This window comes from Talpa europaea (genome assembly GCF_964194135.1).
Source record: "Talpa europaea genome assembly, chromosome: 13".
In the NCBI taxonomy this organism is placed as follows: Eukaryota; Metazoa; Chordata; class Mammalia; order Eulipotyphla; family Talpidae; genus Talpa; species Talpa europaea.
In genome coordinates, this window is record NC_140080.1 from 76,355,281 (window position 1) to 76,376,332 (window position 21,052).

The following is a 21,052-nucleotide window of genomic DNA, read 5'->3' on the forward strand; positions in this document are numbered from 1 at the left end:
AGGTGGCCTGGTTCCTTAACAATGTTGTTGGGTCAATGATTTTTTTTTTTTTTAAGTCATGAGTTCATTCATTTTTAGATGAGTTCTAACATTGTGAATGTGGGTAGGGAGTGGATGTTATCAAAATGGTTTTCAGTAAAGGTGCCATAGAAAATGTGACATGCCGGTAGAGGAAGCTGTAAATATAAAAACCCAAAGGCAGGAGTGTGCTTAGTGGAGGAAGTGTGACGATACTAGTGTACCCTGAGTGCAACCAAATTAGAGAAGAGAGAATGAGAAGACCCCAAAAGAAACTGAAATGAATGTATCAGTAACTTTTTAAGGTAGTGAAATGTTAACAAAAAATAAAAGGTTCTTCCTTTCCTTTACAAATGTAAAAATAATGGCTACATAGCTCTAAGTGTCATCTATCAAGCTTTTAAGAAATAGGTGTTTTTTTTAATCTTATACAATATTTCTCAGAAAATAAGAAATGCTACATGAATTATTTTATGGGGCTTGTATATATTTTATCCCCAATCTGATAAGACAGAATAAGAGGAGACAAATATAAAAATTCAAAGCAAATAGTAGCTAATGAATTCCAACAGTTATACTGATTTGCATCATAATTAGATAGGCTTTGTGGCAGTGTTCAAGATGGTTAACAGTGAATTGCCATGCAAACTCCTCACCATGGTTTATAAAAATTGTGTAATCTGACCCCTGCCTAACTACTGCAACCTCATCCATATCTTTTTATTGATGTTAGATTCTAGTTGAACAGATCTGAGTTTTGTTCTCTTGAGTATCAGGCTCTTTCCTGCCTCCATACCTTTCGTAGCTCTACTTTTCTCTTTCTGCAATACTTTGTCAACACTTTCCCCTTAGCTAGCTCCTCTTTCTCCCTCACAGGTCAAATATTCTCCCTTCAGAAAGGTCTTCTGGAACCACCCACTCTGACAGAAGCCATCTTGCCTACCCATACTTCCAGCAGTCTCAACATCATTTTAAATATCATTGTGTGTTTCCTTCTTTCATTACCTGTCACTAGATGGACTTTTTTTTGCATGTTAGTTGTTTATTTGGGCATTGTGTGACTCCTGTTAATACTCAGGCAGGCAATGAGCAGATATTTTCTCTGGAATAGTGCTAGGTACAAAGAATCTGCTATGCAATTTTACAGAAACTTTGTAGATGAATGAAGGGAGTGAAATAAAGTTATAGGAGGTCCTTGCATAGTTTCATTTTCTTATAATTTTTTAAAGATTTATTTATTTATTTATACAAGCACTGGGTATGGTCAGAAGCGCAGGAGGGTGAGTGAATTCACTAGAGCCAGAGCGGAGAGCAGAACAGGCAGACTGACGAAATACACCACTGAGGGGAGCAGCGGGAGGCAGGAGAGGTCTGCGTGCCATGTGGGACCCCTGCCTGGTGGCAGGGGATCGAACTGGTGCTGCAGAGGCTGCAGGCAGCTTTGCAACCCAGCATTCAACCGCTGTGCCACCAGGGAGGCCCTTCTTATAATTTTGATGAGAAAAGGACAAAAGCAGGTCAAGGTCACTATGTGGAGTTTGCATCTTTTTCCCAGGTCTACATGGGTTTACTCTGGGGTCTTTGATTTTCTCCCATATCCCAAAGATGTGCATGTTCAGTTCATTGGCATTTCACTTGCCCCAGAAGGAGGGACCATGCGCGTGGCCATGAACATGAAGCTCCCTACGGTGCATGAGCCAGGGTTGGTCCCTGCCTTGCAGCCTTAGATGCTGACAGAGGCTCCAGCCTCCTGTGATCATGAACTGGAAAAAGCACAGAGGAGAATGGATGGATGAATACAAAGTATTGTTTCATTTTAGAAGCATTTTGTTGTTTATTTAGCAATGTGAGCATGTTTTTTGTGAGCAGAAATTATGCTATGGGAATCTAATTCTTATTTATTTGAGTCAATTATGGTAAAATAGTTTTATTTTATGTCATTTTGCTTAAAATTGAAGTTTTCAAGTCCTTATTGATGATGCTGTGAAGACTCATTATCCTTTGTACCTTAGTTTCCTTCTACTGCTTGAGCCGATCAGCCATGCCCTGCTTACCTTAAAGTATCTTTATGAGAAACAGAAAAGATCCAGAAATGCACAAGTCTTTTCTGACGCTGAAATAAGGTAGTTTCATTGTTATCATCAATCTAATCATTATCTTAGCTGTTCTCATTGCAAAACCTATTAAAATCACAAAACCCATTTCTATCCTAGTTTCTGTCAGCATCATTTATACGAGGGCGGTCACATGGCAGCTGGATGTTGTAATCATTTCTAATGTCCTCTCTTCAGGGATATAGATATACCATTCACTACTTGTCTGAAAACCAAGATTATTACTATCATATTTTCCAACTACCAGGCTGTGTCAAGGATGTTTATGTGTGTTTTGTTGCCTTGTAAACAGATGAATGAGATCCAAAAGGAAAACTGCGGTGGCTGTGCTGGGATGACGGGCTGGCTGGCTTTTAAAAGCCATCAAAAAGAAATATGGGGCAGCGTGAAAACTGGTTGTAAGTGGAAGGCATCTGAGACAGGAGCAATCTGTCCGTGAATGAGGCACGCTCCCATAAACTAGCAATAAGGAGGGATGGGTGTGAAGCACAGGAGACACATCAAAGCATTAGCTTTTAAGAAAGTTGGATAAAGGAGTCCTGGGATGGGATTGTTCTCAAACTTTTCTGGTTAATTTGCATGAGTTTCTCATGGATTGATTGTTTGATTTATGTAGCAATATTTAAGGAATACCCAGGAGGTGCAAAGCCTTGTTTGGGATATTCTGGAAGCCACAGGATCAACCAAGCATGGTTTAGCATTCCAATATGGAATATGGCATACACAGTTTATGTCTACTTTTGAGTATTTGCAGTGTGCAAAGTGGTTTTACATACCTTATTTTATTTGACACCCAAAACAAATTCTGAAAAGTGTATAGGAAAATAGAGCAAGGCAAAGAGACGGCCCCAAAGTCACTCTGTGAGTGGGTGGTAAATCAGGGATGTGTGTTTCCCAGTCTAGTGTTCATTCCATTTCAAGCACACAAGTACTTGCTGCCATAAGGGGAGACAAAAATAGTTATATAACGGGACCATGATATAATGTCTGTCATCGAGAGGCTCATATAAAGTAGCTGGAGGAAGAAGAGGTTGCCTGGAGGGAGGAAGTGGTTCCCTGGGAGAATGGTGTTTATGTGAAGTCCAAAGACAAAAGCAGTTTCTCTAAGCTGGAGCTCATGACCTTGTTGGTGGATATAACCTGGTTCCTATTTGAAATCATTGCAAAGCAAGCGGTAGAAGCAGGAAGTATGAATACAGAATGAGTGCCAAATGAAGGTGATTGTTCGTGAGAAAGGGCAACAGGCAGGAGCCATATTCAGGAAACATTCATGGCATTGGAGCTTCAAAAACTGAATACTTGAACCAATGGGTGGTGTGGCCATGGGGTGAGAGGGTAACATTACAGGGCAGGCAGCAGCATTGCAGGCTCTAAGGCAGAATGTTCTCCAAGGGTGAGTAGAGACATCGGCTGAGTAGAAACTGAGTTGAGGAATAGGAATGATAATTCCTATTTCCTTAATTACCATTTGGTTCCTCCTAAATAACCAGGCTAAAAGTAATTAGCCAAATAAAGCTTATGATACTCCAGAGTGAGGCCAGATTTAATTAGTGTGCTATAATGGCATTCCACTTTGGCACGGAGTTCAAACTGCTTTTAAAGGAATCAAGTAAGAGTTTATATTGGAGAAGGCCTTTGTTATTGTCCAGATTCCCCAAAAGATACCACTAGCAAGATGGCTATTTAGATAGGGAATCCTATTAGTGTTTAATTTTTTTCTTCTAAATGAAAAAAAAGATTCCAATTGTGGAATAGTTAGAAAAAACTGACAATAAAAATACTTCAGAATGTTAAATTCTGGAGTATTTAATTCTAGTCTTTTATTTGCATACATATATAATATTGAATTTTGCATATATGTCATAAATTTACATATATGCTATTTATAGTTAAAAATCACACGTGAAAGTTGTACGTATATGAGAGAGAGGGCTGTAGGTCATACTTTAAGTGTTATCACACTGTATATATAGTTTTGTGTCCTGCTTTTTCCCAACCCCCACTTTAATAATTATGAAGACTGTAGTGTTTTATGTAACCCCACCTGTTAACCTCCACTCTTTCAAAGGTTATCTTCTAGCAGATATTGTGCAAAGGAGAGGTTCCCAGAGAGCTGTCCCTGAATGTGTTCATTTTGCAGCTGCTGCTTTGTACAAATCTGCTGTCTCTCTGGTGCCACTGCTTCCTCCGTGGAAGCTCAAGGACTAAGTCCATGACAACTCTCTCCTGATCAATGTGGCCACCACTGTGCTGAGCCCACCAAGGTGATAATGCCGAGAAGGACATACTTCTCGATGTCCCTAACTATGAAATTTTTAGAAGACTGAGCACATACAATACACTTAACTGAATGATGGTGAATAATCAAAGGTGCTTAACTTTCTCAGGGACAGGGAATAGGGTGGGAAGATAACTTAGATGCTGAAGGTGATAATCCCCAGAATAGAAGCAAAGAAACCAACATTAAAACATTTCTGGTTCACTGTCCTGTCTGAGATGTGCTTTCCCTGACCCTGCCACTCCCCCAAAAGGATATAATACCACAAAGCATCACATGTCCCAAAGCCTGAGCTCTTAATTTTCAGAAGCACAGTCACAGGTGGGGTGATTGTGGCCAGATGGGGTTGAGCCTGTATTTTTCCAAGAAAACTAGTCCAAGCAGGGTGCAGTGAGGCCAGATCTGATCCCCTTGTGATTCTGCCACAAAGATAAGACTTTTCATCTTTCTCCAGTCTGGGGGGGGGGGACTATTACATCAACTCACTATATGCATTTATGCTGGTGGACACATACTTACACATACTCATTACAAACAGGAATTCTCATGCAGAAGACAATCTAAATTCATTTTATAGGAGTGTCCCCACCATCCAAATAACCTCCAAAGAGTCTTCTGCTCAGGAGGAAGAGAATTCACATGGTTCTGTAGAAAAGATCAGATGTCTTTTCCCTTTGCACATCATCCTCCACTTCAGAATATGGCCCTGGTCTACTGAATCATGAGAACGCAGTCTCATAATGATAGTCTTCGAACTGTAGGTCATCTCCTGAAATTTCAAGGGTTTATTTTGCCTCCAGGGAGAAGAATTTCTGAAGCTTGATTTATTTCTTCTCTGGGTGTCATTATTTATTTTACTACCCACCTGCTGTTGACTAGGTAGCTATCATTTCTCTTGTTTACAAACCATACCAAACTTTAAGGCACTTTTTCTTCACACAAGCTTTGTAAAGAAACAGACCCATCAACATTAATAACAAACAAAATGGCAGAAATAATAAACAGATTTTTGGACAAACTGGGTTTTGATTTTTATTATATCATTAATTACTTGAGAAACACTGGACAAAAAATTGTATGTGCTTCAGATTTTTTCTTTTTAAAATTATGGAAATGAACAAAGGACAGTCTTTAAGTTCCCTTCAAATTCTAGTCTATGACTCTAAAAATACTTTAATCAGTAATTAGTCCTGAGCAAAGTTATTTCTAAATACCTTGAACTGTCAGTGTGTCAGTCAAATAATTATCAACCCTAAAATTAATTATCTTTGATTTTAAGTAGAATTGTATCTGTCTATCATAGTTATCTGGGGTGAATAGCTATTATATAAAATCAAGGCAGGGTAGTCAATTGTGGGAAAGTTGGTTATTAGTAGCTTATTCTCCTGGGTCATCTGTGTGCCTTTTCCTTTTCTCCTGCTGTGGTTATGAAGCAGGACTGGACAAAATGAACTTCTGTCCAGTCTAAACTCCTGTAACCTTTGTATTTTTGCCACATTTTGGGCAAGGTAACTGCCCAAAGGTAACTTTTGTCACATTTTGGTCAAGGTAACCGCATGATGTCACGTTAGCTCGGTCCTTGGACACTTAATTTGTTTCCGTATTTTGGCTATTGTAAAGAGACTGCAATGAACATAAATGCATATATCCCTCTAAGTTTGTGTTTCTGCATTCTTTAGGTCAATACTTAGGATCTGATCCTTATAATACTTCAGGTTGGTACTTAGGATACTTAGGATTGCTGGATCATATGGTAGATCTATTTTTAGTGCCCACCTCCTGTTTTCCATAGGGGTGGGCCAACCTTCATTCATGCCAACAGTACATGAGCTTTGTCTACACATCCTCACCAACTTTTGCTTCTAGTCTTATGTTTTAAATACGTTTAAAGATTGACATTGGGTCTTAAGTTTTTTGAAATATCTCTGAAATTCTAACTACTCCAGGAGAGTGGGCATTTATCAAATTACTAAAATACCTATAAAAAGATTTTTCTATTGCTCTCAGGAGAAATGAGCCCCAGGCGTCCAGCTCAGAATCTCGTCTTGCCAGTCACACACAGAATCTCTTGCACTTAGTTTCTTCAAATTTCTACTGAGCTCAGGTTTTTAAATTCTGACTTTGGAAATTCAGACTTTGCTTATGCTATATAATCCATCTTTCCTTATGCCTAGATTTAATCTCAAGTTAGACAAAGAGATTGGTTTTTTAGCACTCCAGTCTTTTTGTACCTTTCTGGCTTGTACTACAAGAAACAATTTGCTAGTAGGCCAAATAAATGGACTTTTAAAAATTCCCAGTTTGGTTCCCTTCCCTTGGTGTTACAACATGAGAAGGCTGAGATGTGAATTTAATGACAGACAAAATTGGTTTATTCATATGAAAACTGCTTTTATGTATGTTTTGGTTCTTGCATAGACTGAAAAGGTATATTCTGCTCTGAGAAACAAAGAGCAAAATGGCTGTTTGAAAGATAATAAAAGTTTATATTATATCTTAGTCTCATTTATGCTGCTAGCTGTGATTACCTTAAAATCTTTATATGTGTGTGTGTATATTCAGCTAATAAAAGGCAAAGAAAAATGTTTTTGTTTCTAGCAAATTGTGCTTTTATTAGGCATATAGGTGTACTGATAAGATATATTAAGATCATAATTTTTTTGAGAGCTAGAAGAAAGCTTGGAGATTATTTTATCTAGTGAGTCCTAATCTAGGCTTCCTGAAGAGATATTTTCAAATATATTCATAACCTTATATAAATTATACACTGATATATGGTATAAATATACAAAAACTGTTTTTGCAGAAAATTCAGAGAACAAAAGTTGGAATAATAACAGAGGATGTTTGGGCTGGTATTATTCTGTCCTGTACTTTTATAGAAAAGGAAAGTTAACCAAATTTTAAATTATTTTCTCAAGGTAAATCAGGATGCTGGTGTCAGGACTTAAAAGCCACTTGCTGACTCTTATTTAGAAGTCTTTCCATCTTGTTTTCTGAGTAAAAACCACCCTGAATCTGAATTCATTTATTGTAGTCACACTAGTCAGAGTCTTATGCCCCCATCTGTGGACCAGAGGATGCCCAGGCGAAACCTTCAGAGAAGAGGGCTCTTATTTTAGCCGATGACCTCCTATTACCCTGTTTATAATTCTCAGAGAGTCATTGCCTTCTCTGTTTGCTTTATTTCTAATGTTATTAGGTCCCTGTGTTATTCTTTGCTTTGTGTGCAGAAACCTATCCAGCCTCTGTTCCACATATTCAATGCATTATTTTAGTGTTGTAATGGTAACATACTTTCTGAACACCTATTATACAATAGCCATTTTGTAAAATATTTTGGACACATACTTGATTCAAAGTAAGTAAAATCCCATGAGATTTCAGAAAGAGAGCCTCATCTAATTTAAATAGCTTGAGTGAGATCATTTAATTCTCAGTTTCTGCTCCATGGATATTACCGTGGAGTAGTAATGTATTCAGTGGCTACGGGTAACTTCATAGGTTGCATCTTAACCCCTTGCACCACTAGGGAGGCCCCATGAAGATTTTTTTTTTTTAATAGCCTACTTTAACATTTTCACTTACCACTATTACCTGGGATGAGATGTGCTCTATCTATTACAACACAATAGAATTGTTAGAAATATGTTCATTCTCTTATAAATAGCTTAAAGAATTATGATTAAGCTATTGTTTTAACATGTTGATTCTATCTGAAAATTTTCCTTCTCTGTTATTTAGATGAATTACCATCAAATCATAAAAACAAAAATTCTGGCTAATTTCTAGAGCTGAGTGAATGATTTCTTCCCTAGCAATCTGTAGACCACTGTTGGGATGTCTATGTATTCCATGAATTTGTAGGTGTAGGCATGTGTGTCTGTGTTTCTGTAGATTTAGTTGTGTAGGTATGTGTAGGTGTAGGTTATGTACAGGGATATCTACTTGTAGGTAAATATTTCGTGCAAATTTCTTGAAATTCTATGGCTTCCTCAAAATAATCTAGAATATTTTATTAAAAAACATGCTAAATATGTACATAATAAAAAAATTTAGTTACTGATATTCCTAAGAAGTTATCCCATGTCTGTTCTCTATTCATCTAGACCTAAATGCAGGCCTCTGGTTAGCTTAGTTACTGGTTAAAACCAAGGAATTCTGAAACAATGGAAAAGAAAATATTTGTCCTAAGAGAACATACATAGATTCAACATAGATTCATAGCATTGCTGCTTATTAGATTGGTGACTTTATTCAAATAGTCAAATAACTCATCTTCTCTGGATGTCACTTTCTTCCTTTGTTTAAAAAAAAAGGGGGGGGGCTTATGCTCAGTTTTCTCTCTGCTCTAATTCTGTTAGTAGTCTGCTGTTCAGTTACTTGATGCTCCTGCTGGATGGGGAGATGGTAAATATGGGCAAGAAGTGTGAGTAACTCCAGCATTCTCTTAGGTCTTGAGGGTAAGAATACTTGTATTTACTTGAAAGGAAGGAGGAAATTTTCCTATAGAATGTTTCTAGGCCTCATTCCAGTTCTAGAATTATGTGGCCCTAAATATAATATCATTTAGCTTCATAAGTGGCAAACAGAACCAAATGACTTGGAGTAGGATTTTGACACACCTGTCTTCACCAATTCCTGCTAAACTGCTGATGCTGTTTCTCTTTGTGAATCGCTCCACACTCACTCAATTGTGCCATCACCAACTGCTCTTGTTGGCAGGACCTGATGAGGGCTTCACAGGCCACTGATTTTGGCATGATGCCAAATGGATGGTCGGATGGATGATTGACGATCAAATAAGCATCCTGCCTTGTGGCGGCACAAAACAGAACTATTATTATTAGGTATGGAGCTTTTCAAAACTCCACGTTAAATGGCCAATGTGAAAGGAAATTAACATGAAGTGACTGTTAGGAGCTTCATTTGGGGGGAAGGGGAGGCACCCCATAGGAAGTGGGGGGATCTACTTTTAAATCAGATTAATTGAAAGGCCAAGGATACTCATTATAATCAATCACCAAGATTTTTCTCATTTCTACTACTTCTTTCCTATCAGGCCTGATTCAGTTATCCATCATTTATCCATTAACTCACTGCAAGCATCTCTTAACTGACTTTTCTCTTGATCTTTTCCATTTCAGTCTATTTTCCATATTACTATATCTTTCTGGAAGTCATTTCTATATTTTTCCCCAACTTTGAAAATAAAATCAAAGCTACATGGCATTCCATAGAATGCCTTTCCTGAGTTAGGTCTTCCAAAGTCTGCTACTTTATACTTTACCCCATCCTACTGCTTACCTTACATAATAAATCTGTTAGCTGTAGGTTGTTTTTCAACATATGGAAGTCCTCATAAGATGAATACTTAAATGCAAAAGTTTTAATGAAATAAATCATTTACCTTTCAGAGTTCCAAGTTAGATATTCCTGGAAGAGTGAATGCCTTGAGCATGGATCATAATTCAGAGAAATCATATATATTGAGTACTTTACGGGGGCAAGTAGTTATCTCCCAAAAGTTGGATTCATGCACTTATCCCCAGAGCATGCGAACCTTACATGGCCACGGTGAATATTTGTATATGTGCTAGTCAGTTTGCATTGGTATAATTGAATACCAACAGGAAATTATTTCTCTGAGCTCTGGCGCTTGGGAAATCTGTGAATAAGGTGCAACAGACGTGGTGTATGTGATGAAGGCATTCTTCTTCCTGTCTTGTAGATGACCATCTTCATGTGTCTTCATATAGTGGAAGGCAGAAAAAGCAAGCTCTCATTTCTTCCATAAGAACACTAATCTCTTTCATGAGTTCTCTACCCCAAAGACCCAGTTACCTTCCAAAGGTCTTACCTCTTAATACCATCACACTGGTTAGGATTTCAGGATATAAATTTCGATGGAGAAGCAAACATTTAGTACATAACACTACATAGGACAAACGATGGAATTAATTTAGGAGGTGCATATCCTGGGTGACATGGGCTGTTCCTAACTACAATTAGGTTGTCCCTTCTCCTATATGTCCTTAGAGGGGAAGGGCTCAGGGAGGTTGGAGACAGAAGGTGAGAAAGCAGATTGATCAGGGAGGCAGGACTGGAATGAGGTGACAAGCCAAAGAATTCTTGGAGTCACCAGAAACTGGAAGAGACAATAAGGAATACTTCCCTTGATACTTTGGAGGTAGCATGGCTCTATTAACACATTGACTTTGAATGTAAATCTCCAGACGTGTTAGGGAGTAATTTTTAATTGTTCTAGGGAAAAAAGTTAGTTGTGATTTGTTACAGCAGTCTTGGAAACTAATATAAGGAATTTAGTATAAGAATTTTAATATGAAATATAGGTAAATGAGTAGGCAAAGATGAAATAGTGAGGTCAACTGAAGATTTATAAAGCATGTAAATAGTTTTCCCAATGGCAGATTATCATGTTCACATTAAAGGTACCTTAGAAATCATTTAATCACACATTTCTGATGACAGAGAGAAAAATTGAAGATGCCTGTGGTTCACTGAGTAACCAAAGCTTTGTGTAGTGAGTCATGGAGTCACAGCAAGTGTTCAGGTCTTCTGAGGCCCCAAATATCCCTTCACTTGTCTTCAGTGCCAATCATTTAAAAATTACACCTCTGTTTGTTGCTGTTGGAATATAAATAGATCTTTGACAATAGAAACTTGGTTTAGATAAATTATGTTGCAGTTATATGATGGGATACTGGGAAGACATAGAAAAGCATTGTATGCATTCAATTGAATATTATTAAAATTTGGTAACACATGAAAATGAATTCACAATATATTACTAGGGAAAGTAAGCTATTCACAATAAAGAATTCTGAGATAATAAAAAACACTCTATCTGAAACTAGAATGATAAAAAAAGTAAATCTTTTAAGAAATTACTGGTGTTTTATATCTTGCCTATGTAGCAAGTTCTAACTATACTTATAGCTGAAATAAATCATATTCATAACACTTTTTAGGGAGTGTAAATTGATATAGTTTTACTGGGAAACAATTTGACACATTTAGCAATTTGTCCAAAAATCCTGAGGAAAAAATTTGAAAGGCAGACAAAAATCATGTATAAATATGCCATCACTGTGATATTCATATTATTGGAAATGCAGGGAAAAAATTAAATATCCAAACTTAGGTGAGTGATTAAGTAATGTATGGTACATAAATATCATGGACTATTCTGTAGTCTTTAACAGTCATGTTTATAAAGTATTTATTTAAAAATATAAGGTGTTAAATTATACATAAATTATGGTAATGATATATAATTTATATAATTACATGCATATATATACATGATATACTTTCAAATGCTTTCATTTTCTAAGTTTATAAAAATGAAGGTATACATACCACTTTGCAAAACCACAGTGTACATAGGTAAGTCAGTCATACCATAGTGAGCATTCTTCCTGCAAAATAATGAATATCTTTTTTATATCAAAATTCCAAAAAGTTGAAGATAAAGATACAGAGTATTAGAAAATTAAGAGGAGAGAATACATGAAAATATCAAAATTCCTTTTTTAAAATTATAAAATAATGGCATACACAGTTAGACCTTGCTTGTTTCCTTTGTGTTTTAATAACACACTATATCTTTAGTGTATCACTTATAGGTAAGTTCTTGAATGCTAGGAGATTTCTTTGAAGTTCCAGATCCAAGAGAGACAAAATAGGAAATATAAAACACCCCAGCTGACTTTCCTTAGAGGCATTCCTTAACACCCACACATAAAGTAAAATAGGAAAGGCTTAAAACAAGAAGTACAACATTACAGTTCCCTGCATTTCAAATAATGATTTACATATTTACCTTCTCATGGGAACTACCAGCCTAACAGTCCCGGACATACTAAGGGTACTACAGACACAGTTTGCAGCCTACTTTAAACACTCTCTACTCTCCTTCCCCATAGCAGTCCTTCTGTGCTAAGGGAGCTCTGATTTTGTCATCTAACAAAGGGATATGCACATCAAAAATGGTTGGACCAGAAGGCGAATCTTGCTTTGTTTAAATCAATCATGGTAATAACATTCCCCTTACAATGATATGTGACACTGTTCTGATCAATAAAATGTGACCATCAATCTGCAGTGTTGCTTCTGGGAAGATTTCTTAACTCTTAAAGTGGAGGACAAGGAATAGTGCCTTTTCTTTCTAATGGATGTAGATATGGGGAAATGTGATGTCACCCCCAACCATGACAAAGGTCAAAGAATGTGAAACCTTCAAGACACGTTTAAGATACTTCATTACATTAACCAACTAGGAGCTGCCTTAGTGCAATCCTATCTTATACAGAAGTCCTCACTTAGCCTTTTCTATAGGTTCTCAGAAACTGTAACTTCCTGTATGTTATTTTTTTATTGATGTAACATTATTTATTGCTCTGTATGTGATGGAGGGGAATATGCTTATACCTCCTCAGATGTACGTCACCATGACCCACCCACCACCAGAGCACCTCTATCCCGTTATCATACATCATAGTGTATACCATTATGCCCCACTTTGTTTCCACCTTCATTTCCCCCTTTAGTAGCTGCAATCATATAGTTGTATTTATAGGTTTTGTTTTGGTTTAATTTTTCATTTTCTTTTTTTGTTTCTCTATATTCCGCAATGAATGAAATCATCCATTATTTACCTTCCTCTTCCTGGCTTACTTCACTTGTCACAAATGGTAAGAGTTCGTCCTTTTTACAGCTGAATAGTATTCAAAGGTGTATATACACATTTATGTTCATTGCAGTCCTATTTACAACAGTCAAGTTGTCTAGGGCTACAATGAACATAAATGTGTATATATACCTTTGAATTAGTGTTGTTGCATTCACCAGACAAATCTCTGGGAGTGCAATTGCTAGATCATATGGTAGATGTATTCTCAATATTTTGAGAAACCTCTATACTGTTTTCCATAGGGATCTGTTTACATTCATACCAACACTGTAAGAGGGCTCCTTTGTCAACATATCTGTGAGATTTGTTGTTTCTGTTGGTTTGGTTTCTTTGCTTTTTTTGTTATGGGCTAATCTCATTAGAGTGAGGTGGTATTTCATTGTGGTTTTTATTTGCATTTCCTTGATGATAAGTGATGTTGAACATCTTTTATGTGCCTGTAGGCCATTTGCATATCTTTGTTTAAAAATATTTATTTTGTTTATTTATACAAGCAAATAAATACAAATTATTTATTTATTTAAATATATATTTATACAATTATTATTATTTATTTATATATAAGTAATATTTATTTATTTATTTATTTATTTATTTATACCTGGCTTCTGGGTACAGTCAGAAGCAGGAGGGTGAGAGAATTCACCAGAGCCAGAGGGGAGAGCAGAACAGGCAGACTGAACAAATAAACTGCTGAAGGGAGCAGTGGGCAGCAGGAGAGGTCTGCGCGCCATGTGGGACCCTCACCCAGTGGCCGGGGATAGAATCAGCATGCAGAGGCTGTGGGCAGCTTCGCAACCCAGCGCTCAACTGCTGTGCCACCGGGGAGGCCCCATTTGGAGAAGTGTCTATTAAGTTCTTTCGCCCATACTATTATGAAAGCAGGCACACAGATCGATGGAATAGAATTGAGAACCCAGAAACAAATCCACATTTTTATAGACAATTAATCTACAAGAGAACCAAGAGTATACAATAGAGAAAGTCTCTTCAACAAATAATGCTGGAAAAATTGGTCAGTCACAGGTAGAAAAACGAGACTAGACAACTCTCTCACACCATACACAAAAATTGACTCAACATGGATGAAATACTTGGATGTAAGACCAGAAACAATGTAAGACAGTGAAGAAAACATGGGCAAAAAACCCCACAACATTGGCTTCAGTGATATCTTTGGATATTCTAATCCAACGGCAAAGAAAATAAAAGCAAATATAAACAAATGTGACTATATTACAAAAAAGTTTCTGCACAGTAAAAGAAACTATGGTTAAAGTGAAAAGACATCCCAGCAAACTGGAGAAAATATCTGCACATCATACATTAGGGTGCTACTATCCAAGATCTACCAAGTAAAGATACAAGCCAATACAAAGAAAACAAAGAACCCAATCACAAAATGGGAAAACTACAACTTAAAGCAAAACAATATGTAATGAAATCAGTTTTGCCATATATAAACAAGAGTCCAGTTATATTGCATTTTTCAGGTTACTAAACATCACCAAGCATACCTTTTTGATAATGATCCCAAATATTTCTAATAGGAACAATAATTTGAATTCATTCATTTGAACATTTATTCATTTTCCAACCTAATAATTTCAGTCGAGGTCATGAGTGGTCAGATCAGGGCTCAAAGTGGAAGAGAATAGAAGTATCAGGGAACACACTCACACTCACCCCCACACTCACTCTAATGGGACAGTTGAGACACAGCAATGATCCTCATGTGCACATCTTCGAGATGTGAAGGACACCAGAGTCCCCAGAGGAAACCCACGCAAATATGAACAAACACGCAAGCCCCAGACAGACAGTGGCCCTGGCCTGGATCAGGTATTTTGTTTTGTTTTGTTTTTTTAATCTCATGAGGCCTGTGTTCAGTACATAGACTCAAGTGCTGGGAGACAAGTTGGAGGGAGATAGGCTTGCATGCAGGAATATGTATTCAAATTTTGCAGTAATTAGAAGCCTTTCATGGTTTTGAACACGGAAATGATAAGATTTGAATTTGCCATTTTGAGTTCATTTTTGTGTGCCTCCAATTATCTTCCCTGCCCTCTTTAGAGTTAAATCTTCATATATAATAAAGCTTTTTGCTTTCATTTTTCCCATCTTTTCCCCTAGTCATTTGCCTTTTCATTGATCTTTTATAAGTCTTATGATCTTAACAATAATGCTATTAATCCAGCTCCAACCTTTTGACCTTACTTCTTTTCTGTTCTCTCTTCTATTTGCCCCTTGGCTCTGGGTTTGATTTTCAGGGCTTTTAGTCTCTCCAAATATAAAACTCTTGCACGCACAGGGTCAGGGTGAGGGCTGCATTTACCAAAGTGAATACCAATGTGATTGAAGGACCCTTTTGCAAAGTAAATAATTAGTTTTTAATGAATTTTTCCTTTAAATTGAATTTCCATACATAGGATTGACTTTTAGAAAGGTCAACCTATTAATAAATATATTGTTTCCCATTCCTGATTTGTCTTATCTCTTTTTAATAATGTGAGGACTTTGATTCTTCTCTAAAGCCTTAAATTCACTACTCTTATAGCTGAGTGGAACTGGAAGCTTGAGTGAAATGCAATGTATTTATTAATAAAACTGAGATGTCTTTTTCCTTTCCCTCTTCCTTTCAATTTTATTGTGTTCTGTTACAAGTCCTGGAATATGCCTGCTAAACATTTCAGCAATGCTCATCACAGACCTTTTAGTTTCAATTTCCTTGAATATTTCAAATAGAACTAAGCAGATCTCTGTATCACAAGAACATTGCTTTCAAGCTTGTTGGTTGTTCTTACTATATTGGGGAGATTACATTGTCAAAAATCAGCTTATGGAATATTTAATAAGTTTACTGATCTTATAATCTCAGTGGAAAAATTTCCTTTTTTAATGACTGATTTGTTTAGAGATCAGTGACAGCTGTGATTTAAATGAGACACAGAAAGTATGATTTAACCTTTCAAGGGATTTAGTGTAACTTCTATCCTCCTATACATTGTGAACATGAGTTTCAGCACTGTACCTACTTGGCTGAAGTTAGAATGTGACAATCCTTCTTTTGAACTTCCTACCATCTTTTAAGGATCATAGATTATTTTGTTTTGTGCAGGCACTTGATTAGCTTCAAGAACTTTGAAGGCTAACATTTATTGTCCAAATGGACTTCTGTATTCTTTGTCAGAGCATGTATTTGTACCATTATGGTAATTTCCACTTTTTCTATGGAAAACTCAGAGCACAATTGTGTTACTTCAACCACATTAACTCTATTAATTTATGTTAAATTAGCATGTTCTATGTAAAAAAAACCTGCAATATATTTTGGCATACATAATTTCATTTATTATCCATACCAACTTGTAAAATAGTCTTTCTATAATATTATTCCCACTTTGTGGCTCAGAGTTCAGAGATTGTAACTTGACTAGTATTATAGCAATCATGTGACTGTTTAAGACCATTCATCTGAAACTAGGCAATTTTAACAAATGTAGAATGGGATTAAAAGTGTAGCTTAAAATATACAAAATGGAAGAGGGAGAGAAATCCCTGGAAACATTGATTTTATTATCTCCCCTCTTCTGTAAAGCAGTCCCTCCCAAGAGGTATCCCCTGTGTAGTCTTTTTTTTTTTTTTTTTAAATTTATTTATTTATACAAGCACTGGATACAGTCAGAAGTGCGGGAGGGTGAGAGATTTCACCAGAGCCACAGCTGGGAGCAAAGCAGGCAAATGGACCCAAGTACACTGCCGAGGGGAGCAGCGGGCAGCAGGAGGGGTCTGCGCGCCATGTGGGACCCTCCTCTGGTGGCCAGGGAGCAGCCGGGGATCGAACCGGCACTGCAGAGGCTGCGGGCAGCTTCGCAACCCAGCGCTCAACCACTGCGCCACCGGGGAGGCCCCCCTGTGTAGTCTTGTGCTAAGAGAAATAGGTTCCATCTGGGTGACACATACATACTTTGTCTTCACTTCTGGGCTACCAGCTTACACCACAGTTTCCGGGATGTACTAGATTTCTTAGATTGACCTTGGTTATTATGGATAACTGTTAAATTGTTTCCTAGTTTTCATTATTTTCTCATCCTAATCTATCTTGCACTTAGTCACCAAATAAGTGTGTTCCAGATAAATATCTGGGAGGCTTAATCCTTTGTCTTCCAAATATTACCTGTTCTAGATTCTTTCCCTTTGTCTCTCGTTCTTTCCCTCCTTCCTTATATCCTTCCTTCTTCCCTTCTCTTTTATTCTTTTTGTTACTGGTCTCTCTAGTTCCTACTCTGGGGAGTATATAAGAGATAATAAAGAAATTCAAGAGACATAAAAGAGTATCATCCTTCAGTTCCTGAAGTTTTGAGCCTGTCTTCTCCTTCCAGATTTCACAGTCTTTTTATCATTGTAGAACTGAAAAATGTTCAGATTATTTTTCTGTATTTAATGAGGAGACTCAGAGATAAGTAAATCTATACCATCCTGTACTAGTACCAGAACCTTCCTAAATCTTTTTTTTGTGTGTGTGTGTGTGTATATATATATATATATATATATCTGCCGGGAATTTTAGGATTCTTTTTAGGACTCTTACCTGAAAATTTTCCATTCCTCGTATATTGATTTTTCTAGAATAGCTGATAAGTTATCACAAATCCTCTACGTGCCTCAACTATAGTTAAAAAAAAAAGTTCAATAAAATCTGTAAGTTAGTGTCTTTTATCTGAATGAAACAGAAATTACAAAATAATGGTACTAGGGAATAGGAGCCACCCAAGTCTCTAAACTAGGAAGCTCAAAACTGTCGTGTAAGTGTGCACTCACTGTACGCCAAGTAAGGGCTTAGTTTGATTGGCTGAGCATCCTGTCCTTTGTGGGCCCCACCATGTGCTTTGTCATACGCTTCACTCATTTTTGTTTTCTGCTCCCCCTCAGAATTCTAAATTCTCTTGGAAAATAAGAACCCACTTAGGTTATGCTACATTAGAGATCAACAAGAAGAAACATAATGACAGAAAATATAATGAAAGGTAAAAATTTTATTCACTATCCCTCCTCCTGCTGAGACAGACATCAGGATCAAGGGAGAAGCTGACAAAAAGCTCCCTGTGCTACACATCCGTGTCTCTTAGAGAAGTGACGTGTCCTCAGCTCGTCCCTTACATTTAGGACCACTCTTCTGGGTCACTGACCTTCTTTCTTTAGAAACACAGTCTTCAGTTATTGAGCAAACACATCTTATTTCAATAATGGGATTTGATAACTTGATCTTCCCTTCTCCTACCCTCATCTTACAAGCTTGATTGACTTTTCAATTACAATAAAAACACAACACAATAATCTCTCCTCAATTTTCACAATTGTGTTCTGACTTTCCAAGACTGCAAACTTAATGAATTAGAGAAATAAAGATGTGATCACAGGCGAAAGGTTGATCAGTGGCTGGTATTTTAGGTGACATGGTACGGCTGCTAGGAACCATCTTTCCTTGGCAAAGTTTTTGAAGAATTCTGCAGTAACTGAATAAACTTTTTGGTCTATTTAGAGAAGGGCTTTGGAAAAATTTAGGAGGAAGAAATGTATGGCGATGGCTCTGAAAATGACTGCATCACATTTTTCCAGAGACTGACCCAGTCTTTAAAATTTTTATTCATCTTTGAGTAAATTAAATTATATAATTTAATTTGAGTTATTAAATTATATAATTAAATATAATTATATATTTATATAATTAAATATAATCAAATATAATCAAATATAATTATATATAATATAGGGCCTCCCCAGTGGCGCAGCGGTTGAGCGCTGGGTTGCAAAGCTGCCCGCAGCCTCTGCAGCGCCAGTTCAATCCCCGGCTGCTCCCCGGTCACCAGAGGAGGGTCCCGCATGGCGCACAGACTCTCCTGCCGCTCGCTGCTCCCCTCAGCAGTGTCCTTCGGTCCTTCTGCCTGCTCTGCTCCCCGCTCTGGCTCTGGTGAATCCTCTCACCCTCCCGCGTTTCTGACTGTACCCAGTGCATGTATAAACAAAACAAACAAATAAATAAATTAAAAAAAACATGCCTCTATAAAAAAAAAATATATATAATATAATATTAAATTATATAATTCCTGATAAAATAAATGTAGTATTTTACTATGTTCCCCTTCTAATCTTTTCTTTAGAGTCAGAATTACCTTTTTTTGGAAGTCATTGTATTTTAGTACTTTTTTTAAAAGATTTATTTATTTTTATACAAGAGCTGGGGTACAGGCCAGAGGCACCGGAGGGCGAGAGGATTCACCAGAGACAGATCAGGGAACAGAACAAGCAGACTGACTGAAATACACTGCTGAGGGGAGCATGACAGGAGAAGTCTGCTGTGCCATGGGGGAATGTCCCTGGTTGGCCAGGAATCGAACCTGTGCTGCAGAGGCTGTGGACAGCTTCACAGAGCTATGCTCAACCCGCTGCGCCACCGGGAAGGCCGTTAGTACATTTTAAGATTGTTTTTCAAGCTATGTTTTTCAAGCTATGACTAATGAAGAGGAATAGGTTTACATCTTTGTGTCCTCTCTGGGGGTTCTGCACATGCGTACTCTCACACCCTGCCCTCCACCGGTGCCCCACAGTCAGCCTCATGGAACAGGGTGGGGAATTCCCATTTTAAAAGGCAAATCATTGTTACTTCATCCAACTGTTTAAATCTCTTTAACTGTTTTTCATTTTTCTCAGGATAAAGACCAAGCAACTGTCACCTAAATAGGCCTGCATGGTCTTGTTCCCAACTTTCCTCCTGTCTCATCACATTATAGACATCTCTTTTCATCGCTGCCATGGTGGCCACCTACTCATCATCTACTGGCCACAGAACTGATGTCTCTGCTGTTCTTACTGTCTAAAACACCTTAACATCAACCTCCCATTTTGGCCTAAATAATTTATTTTTGTCCTTCATATCCCAATGTAAGTTTCATGTATTTAGGGATGCTTGTGAATTCCTCCAGTAGGTTAAATCCTCCTGTAATGAACACTTTATACCCCATAATTCTCTGTTATAGTATTGGTCATTGTCCCAAATTTTAAAGTATACATCTAAACATTTTATTGCTTTCTTTTTCCTAATTAGACTATGAGCTCCAAGTGACCCCAGGCCCTAGCATTAGCCCTAGCAAATTTTATACAATCATATCTACAGAATTTAGTGCAGTATTTAATTCAGAATAGATGTTCAGAAAATATTTTCTTAATTCTGTATCAATGATTTCATTAATGATTGTTTATTATGATTAAACAATCTATTTATAAAATGCAAAGTGTGTTGTACACAACAGGAGCTCAAAAACATTAAGTGGGATAATGAAGCGAATACTCGGAGGGGGGCGGAGCAACATGGCGGTGAGGAGACGCTGCGAGTAAGATCTCCCATTAAAAAAAGTTAATAGGGAGGAAAAGCGGCAGGTCCCAGTGAGAACTGGGACACGGAAGATAAACGGGTGACTCCAGCAAACTGCCCGAAGAAGAAAGTTGCCATAAAAGAGGACGAGAAGGGAGGGAAGCACAGAACCCTGCTCCCCTCCCCCGCCCACAAAGTCGGCACTCTCCAACCAGCAGAAAGGAGGGAAACAACAAACCAAAACGGCCAACAAGAAAAACGGACGCAGCAAGTGGGACTGTGAGTGGAAAGGAACTATTGCAGCCACCACACCCCGTGAACGGGAGAGGCGAACCCTGCAGGATCCACCGCGGAGGTGAGCTCCAGGCGCCATTTAAGAGAGCCACGCCCCCCAGGAGGAGACCAGCACCAGCACACAGCCCCGGCCGCCCGGTAAGGTTGCGTGCGGAAAGCGGCGCGGATCCGGACCGGATCGCAGCTGCCCAGGTCCCCGCGCCTGCGACCTAGGCTTGCGGGGAGACGGCGGAGGCCCTCCCTGAGTGAGCAGGAACAAG